The sequence below is a fragment of the Grammomys surdaster genome, unplaced genomic scaffold, assembly GCF_004785775.1.
Source record: "Grammomys surdaster isolate TR1022 unplaced genomic scaffold, NIH_TR_1.0 185, whole genome shotgun sequence".
In the NCBI taxonomy this organism is placed as follows: Eukaryota; Metazoa; Chordata; class Mammalia; order Rodentia; family Muridae; genus Grammomys; species Grammomys surdaster.
The window spans coordinates 4,353,845-4,373,817 of record NW_021604630.1 but is presented as its reverse complement, the minus strand read 5'-3'; positions in this window follow the sequence as shown (position 1 = coordinate 4,373,817).

Sequence of the window (19,973 nt, the reverse complement as noted above, 5' to 3'; positions counted from 1 at the left end):
GAAGGAAGGAAGGAAGGAAGGAAGGAAGGAAGGAAGGAAGGAAGGAAACTCACATCATTAGAAAAATTCATATTTAAAGAAGGAGACTTGAGTTAAGTCCCCACAGCTATTTATTGAATATTTACAAAGATTTTATGTGACTATGACTGCATATCTTATGTTTCAAAACCATTTATATTGATAATATCAATGAGGAAGCAGAAGTACAGGTCTCTTGGCCATTTCTCCTCCTTGCATTTTGCCTGTGAATAGATATGTCACTTAAATATATATATTTTTGAAAGTAGTGTTTAAAAGTATTTACACAGAGATCACCAAACCCTTTCCAAAATGGTATCTCAGTTCCTAATTTTTAAATTATAATACTGACAATAAAAGGCATGAATAAAAATGAAATATTATCAAATATATTTTCTTAATAATTTCTAGGTTTTCTCTTCACAGAGTTTCCATGCATGTACACTAATCATGGAGAACCAGAGGATTTATATTCATAGTCTGTAAAAAAGCCAGTGTGCATTTTTTAATGAGGGATGAACTTCAGAATACCAATATATTATTCTCTTGGAAAATGGCAAAGGATTTTTACAATTTAGAGGAAATTTTGTTTTATGATACCACTGTTAATTTTGTTTTATGATACCACTGTTGATGTAAAACATTTCAAAAAACAAGAATGTTTTGTACTATGAAGAGGCTTCGAAGTATGTTACGGTGAGTGTAACGGGCTCTTGTAAGCACTTCCCCAGAGGTGTCCTGGGCAAAATTTTATGAAGAAGAAAATTAGTGACACAGAGTGATAAATTAATATGGGATTTTTCCCATAGGTTGTCTAAATAAAGGCAAAAATATTAGCTATCATATATGGTTCTTCCCCAATTAAAAGAGAACTTCAAAAACATGGCAACCTCACCAAGAATGAACACGTAAAAACTTCTGTTACCTCTGTGAAATGTTAGAGGTTCTTACTTGTGCGATTTATTTTCGTATAATATGAGAAATGAAATGTTATAATAATGGTTCTATTACTCTGTGCTTCCTGGATAACCCAAGATGTTAAGTCTCAGCCAGTGAACAGACGTGATCTTCTGTTCTCTTCTCCTATGTGATGTCCACACAGACTTCCCGAGGCTCCCTCTCCCTCCTCCTATTCAGATTCAGAAAGCCTTTTCTCTGAGTGCAGGTTCTGCCCCCAGCACCATACTCACGCTTGAAACGTGCTCCAACCAGACAGAATGTGGATTCTCCACCTGGAACACAAATGTTATTTTCTTTACTTGTTTTGCTATATACTATATGACACACTCTATATTTGACAGCCTTATACATATTTGATACTGAAAACCCACAAATTATTCAAGGGGAAAGCATGTAAAGTGTATGCAGAGATGCCTCTGGTACTATACAGTCTATCCCATTAGCATATTCCTTCAGTAGCTGTAGGAAGCCGCGGCTTGTGCTAGCAGAATCCGCCATTGCAAGATGGCGCTGGCATCCGGCGCTCTTCCTAGTAAACAAGTAAACTGCGCATGTGCTATGGTAAAAGCGTGCCAAAGTCATAGCCCATCCCAGGGTGTTTTGGCGGGGCGAAGAGTAAGCAGCCAATCAGAGGTGAGCACACCGCTCTAAGGGTATATAAACAGTGCTTTTTCTGGGCCTGGGGTCTTCCACCATTTTGTTTTTGGAATAAACGTTTTGCTGCAGAAGGATCCTGATGTGTGTCCGCGTGCGTTCTTGCTGGCGAGACGATTACACGCGCGTCACAAGTAGCTTTATACAAACTAGAAACCCAGATGGTAGCATATTCATGTGTTCTTTATCCATTCTGTACAGTCCTGACATATTCTAACACCAAGTTAAGTTAGGAGCAATATGTGTTATTATGTTTGCTGAGTCTCTTCCTTGAAACAACAACAAAAAATAAGTTTGAAACTTATTCTTTGGAGGATAACACCAAAAGCCACATTCTGTAATTTATTATTCTCCTTCTGGGTAATATGACTTCCAGGACTATAAGCCCTAGGGTCTCACATAACAAAGACACTGACTACAACTAGAGAACCGAATGATGAACGGAAACTTAAGCTGTGTAATATTGATTAGCAATAAATAATACATATTTTGAGTCACTAAGATGATAACTCTTTAGCATGAAGCAAATTCAGGAAAAATTGCTGTTATATTGCTAAAAATTTTAATTTCTTACTCATACATTTCAAATGAACTGCCTTTAACATGTGAATACATTAAATAACTGAAACATACACACATACACAGAGAGAGAGAGAGAGAGAGAGAGAGGAGAGAGAGAGATTGATTCAAGGATAAGGTTTATCTTCTATCACTGTTGATTCTAAAACTAGTGTGTTGTTGCCTAGCTACATAGTTGAGATTAAACAGTAAATCACAGTCACCCAATTCTCAATAGAAGTCAAAAGCAATTTGATATGATCTATGGGTTCAACATTTGCTACTGAAAATCTTAAAAATATAATTGATTTAAATACTTAGTTACCTCTGAATGTTCCTCTTCACTGTCATCAAGCCACTCTTGCTCTTCCTCTGATGACAAGTTTTCATCTGGTTCTGACAAATACATATAATTAGTGAAAATAAACTATATAGATAGTTTGATAATATGGTAGGCTTTCTAATAATATTGAGAGAAAGGCTAATAATTAGCAGCAATCCAAAATGACTCATTCATTCCTAATTTAGAAACTTTTATGTAGGCACACCACTGGGGTATATCAATCATCACACAGCTACAAACCCTGCTACAACAGTGACCTGCTTGAATCATGTACTGGTACAGTAGTGGCACAAATGTTATGAGATTAGCCAGCCACTTTTTTGAATTGGGTTTAAGGTCCACTCCGTGAAATGGAACTGCTAACGAGTCCAAGAAGCTGGGGTCATGAGTCTAAGGGAAACGCTACTGCTGCTGTTCTGTTAAAGGAACATGCAATAAAATGACTCCTGGTTAATAGTGGTATAACCATAGGTCAGTGCCTCACTCAGCCCTCATTAGAAACACTGCTTCACAGTAGACGACACCAACCCAGAGACCCATACTAGACAATGAGCAAAGGGTGGGAGGCATTGGAGCACTCAGTCCTAAATGTGATGTCTTAAATCAAACCTCTCCCTCTCAGACTTCAGGGATCTATGCACAAAGAGATATAGAAAAATTATAATTAGGAGAGCCAGAAGTGGTGAGTGATTCCAAAGACATATCTTCTAGATATGACAAAACTGATACACAGATGCCCTCACAGAGACTGTGACAATACGCACAAGACCTGCCCAGATTCAGACCAGACAAAATCCCAGCACTGAAAGATTAGGTGGACACAAAAATCCCACCCCTAGCCAAGAAGCTATTTGCAGCTGGTACCTTCTGACAAAGGGAAAATCGGTCACTCAAATGGAGTGACAACCATACTCTAGAGCAAATTCCATGCCCAAGAGTAGTTGGTCAGCACAAAATAAACTCCAAGTTTTTCAGCGGGTGCTTTTGTTGTTGTTGTTGTTGTTGTTTTTAATTTGGTGCAGCTTTACTTGGCAACTTTTTTGTCTTGTGGATTCCTAATTTGTTTATTTTGACTCTCTCTCTCTCTCTCTCTCTCTCTCTCTCTCTCTCTCTCTCTCCCTCTCTCCCCCTTCCCCTTCCCCTCTCCCTCTCGCCCTCCCCCTTCCCCTTCCCCTCTCTCCCTCCCCCTTCCCCTTTTTCCTTCCCCTTCCCCTTCCCCCACCTCTCTCTCTCTCTCTCTCTCTCTCTCTCTCTCTCTCTCTCTCTCTCCCTCTCCCTCTCCCTCTCCCTCTCCCTCTCCCTCTCCCTCTCCCTCTCCCTCTCCCTCTCCCTCTCCCTCTCTGTCTTTCTCTCTCTCTGTGATGTGTGTGTGTGTGTGTGTTTTAATTTTGAGAAAATGAGAAGAGAAAGTTGGGTGGGTAAAGAGGTCGGAGAGATCTGAGGAGATGGGGAGGAGAAATACACTAATCTTCACCTCTTCATTTTAAGGCAACATGTATATTTGAAAATAAGGTACATTTTGCTGTAGACATCACAAAGATAGATTTTGTTTCTTAATCCATAAGCTAACCTGTGTCTTTTGATTGGATAATTGAGTCCACAGAAATTTGAAGTTATTTTTGAAAGGTATGTGTTGTTTGCTAACTGTAGTTGTCATCATTGCTGATGTTGTTGCTTGATGTTTGTGTTCTTAATCCTACACTAACTCAGGAAATGCAAATTATTCTGATATTTAAAAATTTAAATGCACTCTTGATAAGTGGATATTAGCCCAAAAGCTCAGAATACCAAAGATACAATTCACAGACCATACGAAGCTCAAGAAGAAAAAAGACCAAACTGTGGATGTTTCAGTCCTTCTTAGAAGGGGGAACAAAATACTCATGGGAGGAAATACAGAGACAAGTGCAGAGCAGAGACTGAAGGAAAGGCCATCCAGAGACTGCCCCACCTGGGGATCCATCCCATATACAGTCACCAAACCCAGACACTAATGCAGATGCCAAGAAATGCATGCTGACAGGAGCCTGATATCGCTGTCTCCTGAGACTTTGCCAGAGCCTGACATTCAGAGACAGATGCTCACAGACAACCACTGGACTAAGCACAGGGTCCTCAATGGAGGAGTTAGAGAAAGGACTGAAGGAGCTCAAGGGATTTGCAACCCCATAGGAAGAACAACAATATCAACCAACCAGACCCACACACACACACACACAGACCTCCCAGGGACTAAACCACCAACCAAAGAGTACATATTGAGGGACCCATGGCTCCACCTGCTTTTGTAGCAGAGAATGGCCTTATCTGGCATCAATGGGAAGAGAGGCCCTTGGTCCTATGAAGAAGGCTCAATGCCCCAGTGTAGAGGAATGACAGGGTAGGCAGGCAGGAGTGGGTGGGTGGGTGGGTGGGGGAATACTCTCACAGAAGCAGAGAAAGGGGAGATGGGATGGGAGGTTCTGGAGGGGAAACCAGGAAAGGGGATAACATTTGAAATGTAAATAAAGAAAATATCCAATAAAAAAAATGAGCATACCAACAGTAGCACAACTGAAACATGAGAAAATCAAATGGTGTCACACTGGACGCTGCTTTCTATGTGCCCTAGTTTGCTATCTGTTACTGTGACCAAGCAACCTTGGAGGAGGGACATCTGCCAGCTTATATGTTCTAGTCTTTTACCAAGGCAGGGACTCAGAGCAGAACCTGGGAGCAGGAGCTGAAGCAAAGCCCAGGGAGGAAAGCTCCTCACTGACTTGCTCGGCTTGTTTTCTCATACAACACAGGACCATCTGCAAAGGGGTGGCGCCAATTCAGTCATTAATCACGAAAATGCCCCTGCATTCTTGCTTACAGGCATATCTGACAGAGGCACTTTCTCAACTGAGGTTTCCTCTTCCCCAGTAAATGTAACTTTCATAAAGCTAACAAAATAATTAATCAACCAAGTTCATCAGTAAACGGTATGGTGGGCTACAGTTTAGCTTGCTAATATGGTAGGTGGGTAACATGTGTGACTTCAGAGTCATTCTCTAAACCAATCAAAATAAACAAATGAGGAAAATAGGTAAATGTGTTAATGTTGTAAGTATAAGAATTAGGAGTTGAAACTGGTAGTAACAATTCTTGGAGTTCTTGAGATATTTTCTACACTAAAGAATATTAATAGAGGTTAATGTAAAAATTAGTAAGTATAACACATATACACAGAGAGGGGGACCTTATTACAGACTTGGTATCATATCAGACTAAGGATATGTACTTAAATAATTAATTTATACTGTAAAAATAAATTCACTTATAATAATAGTAAATCAGTGGGTACATTTTTTAAATTGTATTATTTGAAGGTCTGATGGTGCCTTGTTTTTAATTTCAGCCCTCTAGGGGCAGGTGCAGATAAACCTCTGTGAGTTCAAAGCCAGCCTGGTCTGTAAGAGTTAGTTCTAGGACAGCTGTAAACACAGTAAGACTCAGTTTAACAACAACAACAAAAAGCTGTATATTAGTTCCAGCTACAGACTCCTATCATAATGAACTAGAGTCCATTGATTAGACCATAAATTATATCAAGACATACTGGTCTGGATAAGGTTGAACTCTACCATATTTCTTACTGAGTGTATGGCATCAAATAGACCATAGCAGATAAGTCCTGGAAGATAATCCTTGAGTCTCTATAGAGACTCTACAGAGTCTCTCAGAGTACCTACATCACTATTAAATACCTACTAATACAAATATTTTCATTTAAGTATTTTCAGACTTTGCAAAGTCCTCAGACTTTTCAACACTGCAGCTATTCCATAAGAAGCATGGTGATTCTAAAAGGGGAGTGTTGGAGAACTGAGATGTACAAGGTGAAATATTTGTGTTATAATTCTACATTTCAAAAGATTATAATAAGTTACTGGATAAACTTTTTTGGGAAAGATAATGCAAATAGGGACAGTTTACTTACATCAAATTCTCACACAAAAAATTGAAGAGCAGAAAAAAAACAAAATTAGAAAACCATGCATATTTTACATGTTTTGAAGTATAATTCCTAGAAAGATTGCAAAACGTACCTGTGCCAAATATTTTTACTTCTTTCTTTGCTGGTGCCTCACATGGAAGAGGAGTTTTCTCTTTGTCCAAAGGCTGTATGGGTTTTAAAACGAGACATTTAATAACTGTGGTAGGGCTGGATAAGTGGCTCAGTGGCATTTGCTGCTCAACTATGAGAACCAGAGTTGACACACATGTAACAAGCCAAGTAGTCACTGAACACAGGTAAATCCAAAGGGATCCAGTGCCTTTTGATGGCCTCAATACATGTACATCGGTATATTATAATCATGTACATATATGTATATGCTCGGGTGGGTATACAGAAATAAATACATCTTTTTTAAATTGGCAGTTGTTTATTCTGAATAGTATGAATTTAATGATGCAAGATAAAAATCGAAAACTTATTACCTTTAATTGAACATGTCTTTCAGGAAAGTCTAAAGAAGCCAGAGACATAATTGTATATAAACATGATAAAGTCAAACATACTTTCAAGCAGAATTACTAGCAAAAGTATTCTTGACAGTTAGCTTTCAAAATATAAATTTTGGTTTGGGGAAGGGGCACATCTTTTGTTTTTCTCTCCTAATTGAATAAAAACCTATCCCTAATTGTTGGAAAGCAAAGTGAGACTATAGTTTTGGGATGATATCATGACTTAAAAAAATAAATAAATTCAGCTCTGACTGTAGAAAGACATAGAATGACTCTTTAAGATGTTTTAGTATCAGCCATGCCAGTGATGAAAAAGAATTAACCAAGTTCCCCATGTGTGATAGTTTGGAAGCTCAAAGAAGCCCCAGTGTTTAGAGAATAGCAGAATCATTGCAACAGAGTTTCTGAATCAATCACTTTGAATACACTCATGAAAACTTGATAGTATACAGAATTGTTCATTTTTGCATATATATGGACTATTTTTTCAGCACGGTATTTCTGGGTTTTCCCATCTTAAAAACTCATAGTGAGTACATTGGAAACAGCATGTGAACCTAAGCCACATGGTAGGAATAAGACGTCTTAGTGCTGAAGGACTATCAGCATTTAAATCAACCCAAGTTTTACAGGAGACCTGATTATTAACGTGCTAAATACAAAAGATAAGCCATATTCACACAAGACACAGTCTTGCTATTGCAAAATGGAAGCATCTGTGCTATGCTTTTAAAATGTGATTAGTTGTACGTTTCTTGTAAGTTGCCACTGGGTTATATGAACAACCCCCCTTCCATAATGAGCTGTCATCACAATGATGTTCACACTTCTTTCACATGTATCCCACTAAAGGCGGAAGGTGGATGTAACCATGGTCTTTGCTGCCTCCAAGTTATCAAGTGGAGAACTGAGTGCCTGCCACTCACCACAGTTTTCCCATTCACTTTTCTCTAACAGTCTATGGAGGAAAATATTTCAGACTTTAATTTAAAGGAAAGTATGTGAATTTCCTGGAAAATTGGTTGAATTCTCCCAAGCTCCTCACCTGTGACTCTAAATGTACATGGGCTTTTTTTTTTCCCTACTTTGGTCCCTCCACCTGGTTGGCTCTTCTAAGAAAACATCTCCACACCACTCACCTTTATCCTTCCCATTCTGACATTTTAAATGGATAAGTCTGACAACTTCCCTTCCTCTCAACTCAACAATAGTAACCTCAGACTGTGGAATTAAACCTCATGAGAAATTCGAGATTATTGTTCAAGACATGGGCAAGTTATTTTGTTATTTTCCTCTCTGTTATTGTCCACTGGTCAGGAAAGAGTGAGAAGGATAGTGAAATCTAAGCTTTCCTCTGCCCCTGGTGTGCACTGACTCACACCCCACTGGTTGCTTGCGACATTTCATTACAAAGGTGTCTGTACATTAGTCACTATGATTCAGTTTATAGCTCTGGCACCACCTGCACCATCTGACAACTTCAAAAGGAGGACCAGAGCTTCTCATCAAAATTAGTATTTTGAACATCCTTCTCAACAAACCGCCTATGAAAGCTGGAGAAATTCATATCGCTATGAAGTCATTCCATATTCTGATAATATAACTTAATTTGTTTTAAAATCTAGAACCTAAAACCTAAAGTTATTTTTCCTATAATGTTTCCCAAACTGAACTGACATAAGACACCATAACCCTTAGAATAGACTTTTGCCATTTCTGAACAGTGTACATATAAACTCATAGAGACTGTGACACAAAAATTTACACAAAAATTTAGCACTGAGGAGGGAAAGTGAATACAAAGTCCCACCCCTAGCTGAGGCATTTGCAGTTGCTTTTGCTGGGAGAGGCAAATCTTCTTGGCAAGAACCTGGGTGTGTCAAGTTCACTTCAGGAGAAGCCCAATGCCCAGAAATAGTTGACTAATGCATAAAGGGCTCCATGGATTTTCTTTCTCTGTTTGTTGTTTTATTTTGGGGTGTGTGTGTGCATGTGTGTGTGTGTGTGTGTGTGTGTGTGTGTGTGTCCTTTTTTGTTATGGTTTTCCGGGTTTTGCCTGTGAGGTTTTTGGTTTTTGTGTTTTGTATTTTTGAGAGATGAAAGGAATATGGGTGGGCATGGAAGTGGGAAGAACCTGAGAGGGCTCAGGGGTAGGAAGATATGATAAAATATATTGTATGATAATTTTTAAAAAATGATTCATTTAAATGTAATACTAAATAAATAATTCTGTCATTCTCCAATACTGTATAAATAACCCGTGTTTTCTTGCACCTAATGTTCTGACCTTTCTTTGGTGGTACCACTAAGAAAGTATCAACACTGTGTGTGATGAAAATTATTCAAATGGATAGCTTACTACAACGCTCAGGCCTATCAGCTGTAAATGAAATGCAGACATTTATGTCCTGTTGCTTTAATCCTTAATGGCTTCCCAGAGGTCAAGAAGGAGACAAGGCTCACTGGGAGCACGTTAATCCGTCCAGTTACACAGAATTTGTACACTCAAGTTCACGCACTAGTCTTCCCACGTATCTGATACTATCATTCATTTTCAAAAGTTGTCTTGCACATCCTGTTCTATAAACTTCTGCTTCATTTCTCGTCATTTGATTCCTATACTCTTTTTTCTTAATTTTTTAATTACACTGATTTACTTTGAATGTGTATGTGTGTGAATATTGTGTGCTGTGGAGTGAGTGTGGAGATCAGAGGACCACGGCCACCAGTCTGTCTTCTTTCCACCATGGGGGTTCCTGGGTCTAACTCAGTTCACCAGTCTTTGAAGCCAGTGCTTCGAGCCGTATTTCCTGCCCTTTTCTGTCTATCTTAATCTTCACTCCTGTTTCTTATTCCCTAAAATTCTCATATGAAAAAGAAAACTCATAATTTAACTCATCGTTTGGCATCCTCAGTGATAGTCTCAATTTAACCCGCTTTGGAAACATAAGATATAGTTATTACCACTTAAAAGATCTTATTCCTTAATAATTATTTCCAAAGTAATTTTCTTTCACTGGGAAGATAGCTCAGCATTCCTTGTAAACAAACATATTGTCAAGTAATGTTTCCAGACAGGTAGACTCCTTACCTTCCTCTTCATCTTGGATGCTGCTATCATACCTTTGATCTTCAGCCAAAAATAAATTGCCAACGCCCTTTTGTCAAAGTTGTTCAAAGATATAATGTTAAAATTATTATCAGTAATGAGTTGCATGGAGTTAGTAATCACTTTCTCAGAAACTATCTCAATTGTCTATTTTTAAAATAATCCTATTGAAACTAAAAAGAAGCAAAATTGAAAACCTAAATTTTAGTAGATTCTCAAAGATATTTTCTAAGCACCATTAATCTTACTGGATCTCTGATTATAAAAACTGACAATGGAATTTCAGAGGAGATGCATGCATAGGCAATAGAAAAGCCAATGTTTATAATTAAACAAGGAATTAATTTCAGAATATCAGTTATTTTCATTCCTCACAAAATTACAGTTTGTTAAATCTGCATATTATCAAATTATGATATATGTGCCAGCTGTACAATGCCATTACTTACAGTTCAAATGGCATTAATATTTTTAACATCTAAAGAAGAAATATGAAGTTGGTTCAGAAAAGACTTTAGGGCAGTACCTCCATTTGTGATTGAAGTATTAACCATTTGTGCACATTTTTTACTGATGATAAAGCTACTTGCAAAAAAAATACTGATGTTGAATTTTTGTTAGGTTATGGTTAAGTAAAAACATATAAACAGACCACCTATATATAGGCTTTTACAACAAAACTGAACTACAAAACTACAGCAATCTTTAATATAGTGAAGAGGAATATGGTTTTCACTAAGCACGAATAAGGTGCAAGATGCTTATTTAAACCCTGTGTTGTCTGTGCAATGTGAGAATCAAAATAAGAACTGTGAAGGTAATATTCCGTCCTGCTTTGGTGAGAACCACAAAGTTCCAATCTAAGTGACGTATAGATATGGACCACTGCTCTCTCTGCTCACATGCCGTCTTGCCTAGAGTTTGTCTTGGCTCTTTTTTGTGTTCCCTTAAATGGCATAAACATAATCCTCACAGTCTTTAAGATAATTTCCTTGGGGCCCATGGGAGCTCACAGAGACTGAGCCAACAACCAAAGAGCATGCAAGGGCTGGACCTTCCTTGGCCCCCTACACATTTGTAGCATGTCTTCATGTGGGTCCTCTAACAACTAGAGTGGAGGCTGTCTCTGAACCAGTTGCCTGCCTTTGGATCCCCCTCCCCTAACTGGACTGCCTAGCTGAGACTCACTGGGAGAGGATGCTCTAAGACCTATGGCAACTGGATGTCCCAGAGTTGGGTGGTACCCAAGGGAAGCTTCCCCTTGTCTGAGAAAAGGGAGAGGGACTTGTGGGGGCAGTACTTAGAAGAGAGAAGAGACTGGGGGACATTAACAGGAAGTAAAGTAAATGAATAAGTGAATTAATTAATTAATGCAAAAAATTACTATACAGATAATTTCTGAGCAAGCATTTAGAGTCTCATTCTGACACACACATTGAATAAAACACTCATTAACATTCTGTCTATTCATGTCAACTCTTTTCTTAGTGAGGAATTCCACACATGATGTTCATTAATTATTTTGACAGTTGTGCCCATACACTGTAGGATATAAATTCACCCGCTGTGTTCTGCATTTAACAGCTTAGTGCTAGGACTAGAAATTATTCAACATAAAACGTCGACAGGAAACAAAACACCATTTGCTGCATCTCAATAGCATATTCTGCTAAAATTTATATAAGTTATAAATCCATATGGTGGCATGCACATGTGGAAATAGTCGGGGCTATCTACACCCACTATATGTTGTAATGACAGGTAAAGTCAGTGCACTGCAGTACTATATATGATGAATTTCTTTACTGCAATTTTTTTTATTTGCTTGAGGAACCCCAAAATTTAAATTCTGGAAGGAATCACTGTATTTACAGGTAATGGTATTAATTATACACGTCTATTCTCAGAGAAAAATAAGGACACTTGTAACTAAAATAATTAGCTAAATCTTTTTCCTTGGCAGTCCTGATTGGTAATAGGCAACATCAAACTTTGAATCACTACAAAGGTTAGCTCTTTAGAATGAATCAAATTCTGAGGTTATGACTCTGACATTGTTCATAATTTCTACTACATAATCATAAGTCTCAAATATGATATAACTTTTTAAATATCAAAAATAATGAAAAATATTTTTAAGAATCTAAAAGTAAACTTTAACTTAACTTACATCAGTCTGCTCAGGTACTTAGGAGAGTATTAAAACTGAAAATTAAATAGTAATCCATTGGGTCTCCAGGACAAGGAGAATGGTACTTTCATATGGTTCCTGGTACATTGTTTACCAAAGAAAATGCTCTTTAAAGGTTTTAACTCAAATATGCATATACCTGTCTTTGCATATTTCTGCTATCACACCATTCTTGTTCTCCTTTTGGTATGTTTGTAGTTGGTTCTGCTGTAATATAATTAGTTTAAACGTTACTTTAAAAGTTTTATAAAAATGATGGTTTTACAACCCATCCCAATGAACACACCTACAAAAGAGTCCCACTCCTAAGGCTCAGGGAACATTGCAGGAGGGATGGGAAAATGGTAAGAGCCACAGGGCCAGAAGCTGTGCTGTGAGACTGTGTCTTGTCATCAAATGCCACATCAACATGGCTGCCTAACCACGACCTGAGCAAGAATGATACCACTGAAGCTGCCAAGCTGGGGAGAAGAAAGCCATCAACCCTACACAAAGCACTACAGGCAATGAGGAAAGCTCAAGTAGGAGAGATGGTTTTCCTGAAGTAAGGGCACACCAGTTGGTTGTCCAGTACTAAGTGGTCAGCCCTGAAAACATACATACAAATCATAAATATCATTATACAGACTAAACATATCCATATATGTATATGCACGCAATACCAGTTACTGAGAAAAGGGACTATAAAACTGAAGGGGAACAGGGTCAGATATACAAGGGATTTTGGAGGAAGCGAAAGGGGAAATGTTATAATTGTATTATGATCTCAAAAGTAAAATACAATTTAAATTCAAATATATGTTTACAAATGAAGAACATATGTGCAAACACCAAAAGCCTCAATCCATAGTATAGACAGAGGGTAGAAGTTGTCATGTTCAAGTTGCACACAAATTTCATGGAACTATGCACATATTCCACTAATCACAAAAGAGCACACTTTCACAAGCAGCATTCAAAAGCCCATGGAATCAAAGTAGTCATGCTGGATACTGTTCTCTGCCTTGTCAAAATAACACTGTAAGCATCAGCTAGGCCTTTTCTTCAGTTGTTACACTTACCTTTCCATATCATGTTCTATAAAAATGTTACTTTATCACTAACATCCAAAACTCTATCTTTTTTTTTTTTTTTTTTTTTTTGGTTTTTCAAGACAGGGTTTCTCTGTGTAGTCCTGGCTCTCCTGGAACTCACTCTGTAGACCAGGCTGGCCTCGAACTCAGAAATCCGCCTGCCTCTGCCTCCCAAGTGCTGGGATTAAAGGCGTGCGCCACCACCGCCCAGCCCAAAACTCTATCTTGACACCATTTTTACTCAATAATTATTTATTGAATGCCTACCCTTGTAATTGATAATGTTTACCCAAATGTTTCAGAGAAAGACTTTTGGAAATAATGGCTGACTGGAATCCTATAGAGTGGCTTAAGCACACAAAGAAATCCTGCATAGGACAGAAAAACACGAGTGCACAAAATGATTAGCAGGCGAGTTAATGACAGGTGTCTCATACTGTAATGTATAGAGACCTGATGAGATGCTACCAGCTGGTCAGTAATATCAGCCAGGATGATACGTATAAGAAAAAGATGTTAGCCAAAGGAAAAGGGACAGATAGCATTCTGATCATACAAACTTTGCTTAATTTTGAAATGTATGGCCATTAATGATCAAACTAAAGTTAATTAGATAGTTCACTCTAAACGCAGGCATTCTTATTATACATTAATAAGAGTGATTATATATGAATAGGAAAGAATTAAATTATTCAACCTTGAACGTAGGGAATCTTTTCAGGTATTGTCTATCAAATTATTAGAGAATATGACATAAAATATTTCATTGAATGAGTATAAGTATAAAGATGATACCATGAAACTATACTCTCATCATTATGGGCATCAAATGAGATAAAAATGAACTATATCTATATATAGAGAGAGAGAGTGACTGGGTTATTTGTTTAATTTGCCTTTCTTTCTCTTTTACAAATTTCTGTCTCAGAAACTAATGAAGGAGCTTTCAGAAGTACCCTACTTTTTGTATGTACCAGGCTCATCAAGAAACAATATTATATGGTAGAGTTAAGAACAGTATTGTGAACCTCAGTTCCAATCCTATAAGAATTTAAAATAGTCTACATAAAAATATTCTACATAGTAAATAAATAGCAACCACAAGTACCACAAATAGGCAGAGTAAGAAAAGAACACAGGCTCTGCAAAGAGAGATCAGTGGTTTAAAGTGTTTGCTAATCCTGTTGGAGTTTGGTTCCCAGCACCCACAGCCATCCGTAACACTAGATCTTAAGAATCTAATCTCCTTTTCTGATCTCCACGGTCACACACAGACACACACATATATGTACACATACATGTAAGCAAACACTAGTGTAGGAGGAGCTAAGGTGGGAGGAGTGAGGAAGAGGAGGAGTTGAGAGAGGAAGAGAAAAAAGGAAGAGGAGGAGCTAGAGAGGGCAGAGGATGGAGAACCACACAGGTATGGAGAGCACTCATGGGGAACAACTTATAAACTTATAATTAGGTTAGCTAATTGGGATACAACTCTCTTTTTATGAGCATCTTGTTACTAATCATTATCAAACATATAAAGCCTTTGATTAATCTATAAGAATTAGAGTCACATTCTCTTACTAGGCCCGCATGGATGGCAGAATTGTCTGGGCAATGCCCTGCCTTGCGGAGACAGCGGGGAAGATTGGCAGAGCCATCTCTCTTGCTGGTGTCTGATGGGTGGCAGGGCTGGTGTTTCTGGCCGGCCAGTTCTAGCTGCAGCGCACACGTGGCCTCTGGCCGAGAAACATGGCTGCTGGGCTAGGCAGAGCCGCTGCAGCTTACATAGTCGGCTTGAGCCAGAGGCCGATTTTAATTAATTACTACAACACACTAATACACAAAAATTTAAGTTTTAAAAATACTATAAAATATAAAAGATAAGTAAATGAATTTGGATTTTGAGTTTGCATGGCCTATTACTAGAGATCTTCTATAATACAGGATGATATTTCTATGTGTTAGGAAAATATAGCTTATCAAGTTATGCTATATTAATTCTTGCTATGTACCTTCTACCATAACAGACTAAAAGCAGTGAAATTAATCAGTATGTAAATTGATAGATGCAGATAATCAAAAGACTGCATATCTAAGTTCAACAAATGAATGTAGTTGGTACTTCTAAAGTGCAGGAATTTGTTATGTACACTCTGGATTGCCTCATACTCCTGGTTTCATAGGAAGTACCTGGCGCAACATCCCAGACAGCTGAGCACATATGTGAAGTTCCAGCAACACACAAATTATTTCATTACTGACACCAGATCCTTTGATAAAATTATAGGAACAAAGGCATAAAAATGAGAAGGAAATCATTTCAAATGTTTTGAACTATTTAGTTCATAACTTATGGCAAAATTCACCTGTGAGGAAGGATTTCACTGGCTTTGTTGCTGGTACTTTGTTTGGAGAAGAATCTTCTTCAGTTGTAGGCTGTATGGACTTAGAAAGAAAATACAATAGTTCGTATATCTCATGTAATGAAGTTAATGATTCAAGACAAAAATATTAAACGGATTACCTTCCACTGAAGCTGTTCATGGGAGTCTATAATGCCAAAGAGAAATATGATCAATTAAGCATAAATATGATAGAATCTACTCTACCTTTGTATAAGATTAGTATTAAAAAGTAATCTTCATGTTTATCTTTTGAAATGGTTACTTTTAAGTTTTGATCTTGATAGGATTTTAGTTTGCTTGCTCTGTCTTAGTTTAATTATGAACATTGGTATAAATCCCCTCAAAACCTATTACTATAGCATAAACATAAGTATTTTCTTATTAAAGAAAGTTTTTGGAATTGATAGGGTTAGACATTCACTTACAGATGATGGTACATGGGAACATTCCATATCAACATACACATACACGTGTTTTGTTTTGTTTTGAAGATGGCATTTCTATATTTTTCTTCTCTAGTTTACACATCCTAAATATTTCAGTTTACTATTCAGGAGGCGTGTGAATCTATGCTACAAATAATTCACAAGAACTACTAAAATAGAGTTGTCCAAAGAAAAACTGCAAGTTTCATTTTAATATTTGAATGTGATGCAGTCTCTCATTTCTTAATCACTTGCTTTAAGTTTACATTTTCCTTCTACATTATGACAATGTACATATTTTTTGGTCAAAGTATACTCTAGATTAGTAGCCTTTAAACTTTCCTCTTATGTTCTTTTGAAGGTCAAAGCTCCTTCCTCTCTGTGACTGCATTTGTACAATTATGAGATACTCCTTCTTGAAATACTTAGATACAATAAAATTATTAACCCACACACCGCACAGAATTACGTGTTGCCTGCTCTCACTGTGTTCCTTTCCCTTTGGCTCAGAACATTTAGACTTTCCTTTACTTCTGTTGTATTGTAAACTGTTACACTAGAGACCCTTTTAATTCCTTAAAGAGGAGCCAATACAATTGTGTTTTGAATATGAAATGTTCCTCATAAGTTTGTGTTTTTAAACACTTAACAAACGCTGGATTTTGGAAGGTCATTGACTGTTTAGCAAAGGGAGCCTTGCTAGAGGAAAGCTCTGAGGTTTTATATTCAGATCTCACATCCCATTCTCTCTTTCTCCTCCCATCAGGATTAGCCAGATTCCTCTTCCTGCCTCTGTGTCTTCTTTGCCTGTTTCCAAGTCTCTCTGACCGTGATTTACTCTACCCCTCTGGAATTAGAAGCCCAAAACAAATTCTTCCTCCCTTAAGTTGTTTTCACTGGGATACTTCTTCACGATAACAGAGAAGAAATTAATACAGAGATTGGTACCAAGAGTGAGCTCATTGCTGTGGTAAACTTAGGTGATTTGGGGGCTTGGCTTTGGTTTTGTGAATGGAATGTGGATGATTTTTTTTTTAACTTAGAGAAGAAAAGATAATTGAATATTGTAAATGGAGCCTAATATGCTATTCTAGTAAAAACTCAGAAGACAGTAATGCTGAGAAGAACTTGGGCAGAAGAGACATGGCTTGTGGGGTTTTTGAGGTGAATAAGGACCATATCAGAAACTGGTATAAAAGTCATTTGTGTGATACCTTGACAAAGGGTTTATCAGTATCCTGAGAATTGTCAGGAAGCTAAACTAAAAAATAATGAACTAATTTCTTTCATAGAGGAAACTTTAAGACAGTACAACATTGGGATTGTGGCATGGTTGCTACTCTTACACATGTCTCTCATGAAAGATGGCAATAAGTGAGGCACAACAAACTTTAACAATATATTTATTTTGGAAAGGAAAAGACCACCAAAAAAAAGCTCTATGGTTGTAGCCCAGTGGGTGAAGAAGGAAGGAAGGGAGGGAGAGAGGAAGGAAGGGAGAAAGGGAGGAAAAAAGTAAAAAGAAGGAAGAAAGCAGCAAAGGAAGAAGAAGAAAAAAGAGGTTACAATTGTTAAAGCGAATCTCAAACTGACAATGACCCCTCACCTCTGCCCTCGAGGGCTGGGATTACAGGCCTGTACCACCAAGTCAAATTCAAATAAATTTTTTTATACAATGGAGTGGTTACCTTCCTCTTGGCTTTCTGCAGAATTTTCTCTACTTTCATCATTATCCATGGATAAATATTCAATGTCCTTGGGTTGAGGTCGTTTGACCGCAGCCTGCTAAAATCAGCATCAGCAATGAGTTACCTAGAGATCTTCCGTTTCCTGTCCTTTACTGTTTCAAGGACATTATTTACAATATAACTGGAAACTAGTGAAAATTAAGAAGAGGAATAAATCCCTTACATGTGTCTTCCAAATACAGACTACACTGTATTTTCTTAGGATCTCTGACTGTGTAAACTAGCCAGGGAAGTCCAAAGAAGGATAGTAAGGGACAGAAAAGTAGCCAAGGTGTATGCTTGAATGAACAATTAGTTTCTGAATACTTAAATATTATTTGCTCCTCAGAAAACTGTGAGGACCTTTACAGTAATCATTTGTTAATCTATTAGGGGAATTTGCAATAGCACTGGGCTAAATGTTTGAAACTTTTCCAATGGCACAAGTGTCTAAAATGAAACCTAAGAGGCTTCAAAGGACATGATGCTCAATACAAACAAAATGTTGTCATAAAGGCTCCCTTTGGGATTAAAGACAAATATTTTATAATAAAATTTTCCTATGATAATAATCAGTTACATAAAATGGTGAAAATGTGAAAAAAACTGTTTAGGATATATTTGAGTAACATGTAAATATTACTCAAGGTAGTATATGCATGCCTTCCACATTAAAGAAAATACAAAAAATATAACAAGCATTAATTAAAAGTAGAGGCATAAAAGCATTTCTTCTAGGTGCATAAAACATGCCAGCTTCTTATTTACACAATTTACTTTTGATACATTGTGAGCTGCAAGGGAACCATGACAATGGTACTATTTCTTCATGCTTCCTGGCCAGTGCAGAAACTTGAGTTCCAGTTGGGTTACAGATGTGACCCACTGTTGTCTTTCTTCTCATGCTATCTGATGTCATTCCCCATAATCCCTTCTTTGTCCTTTTGTCTGCAACATCAGTTACATCACAAAAATTTTATTGGAATAAATTTTTCCCTGTCATTACCACACCCAACCTAAATTCAAACCCTTTCAACTTAGCATTACATGGTCTCTTCACATAAAACATCCATACCATTTTCCTATTGTTTGTTGTTTTGCTCTTAAGACTATTGTCTTCCACCATACTCCTATTCCCCACCCCAACCCTTATCTAATAGCCTGTCACTTACTTAATGCTGAAAAAAGTATCACAAATTAATTTCAAATTATTTAAAGTCCAAATAATTGAAAGTTATTCAAAGAGGCGCCAAACACTAATAGCTATATTACAGCAGCTTGAGACTTTCAATAGTTTTGTATAAATCATAAAACCAAATGGTAGCACATATATATGCTCTGTGTACTGTGCTGATTCCTGGTATAGTTTAATGCCAAGAAAGTCAGTGGGTAGCATGTTTATCATACTATATGGTTTTATGTGTTGAAGCCAATGTAAGATTTAATACACTGTAGCAAAACAGCACAGACGTATGATTTCTTAACATGTACTGGTGTTGCTTACTTCTCTTCTACCACAATAGATGCTGCAGATATAGAACCAAAGGAGGAACTGAAACTTAAAGCTTTGAAATAGACAAGTGTTTCAAACATGAGTTAAAGGGAACTTTTGAGTAACTGTGGATGATAACACATAAACATGAAATAAGTTCAGGAGCAAGCACAGCAACGTCATTCATAATTTTGCCTGTTTAGCCAAAAGTGTCACAACTGACTGATCTATTTAACATGTAAGGAGCTTCTAGGTTTAGAATGCATAAATAATGACGAAAGTGTGGGACTGAATCCCAGGACAAGGTTTTCCTAAACTGTGTAACTTATAAGGTATCATATGTCACAAAAAATCTGATAGACTAATAAAGTATTAAATTGTAATAAAAGTTTTAAAATAGGTTTTTAAATTGTGATCTATTGACTGTCGAGAGCAGCCTGAAGGAACCTGGTGTGTACTACAGTATCATCTACCAAAAATAAATTATCTTAAACAGAAATTTAAATCTAAATACTTATGTACCACTC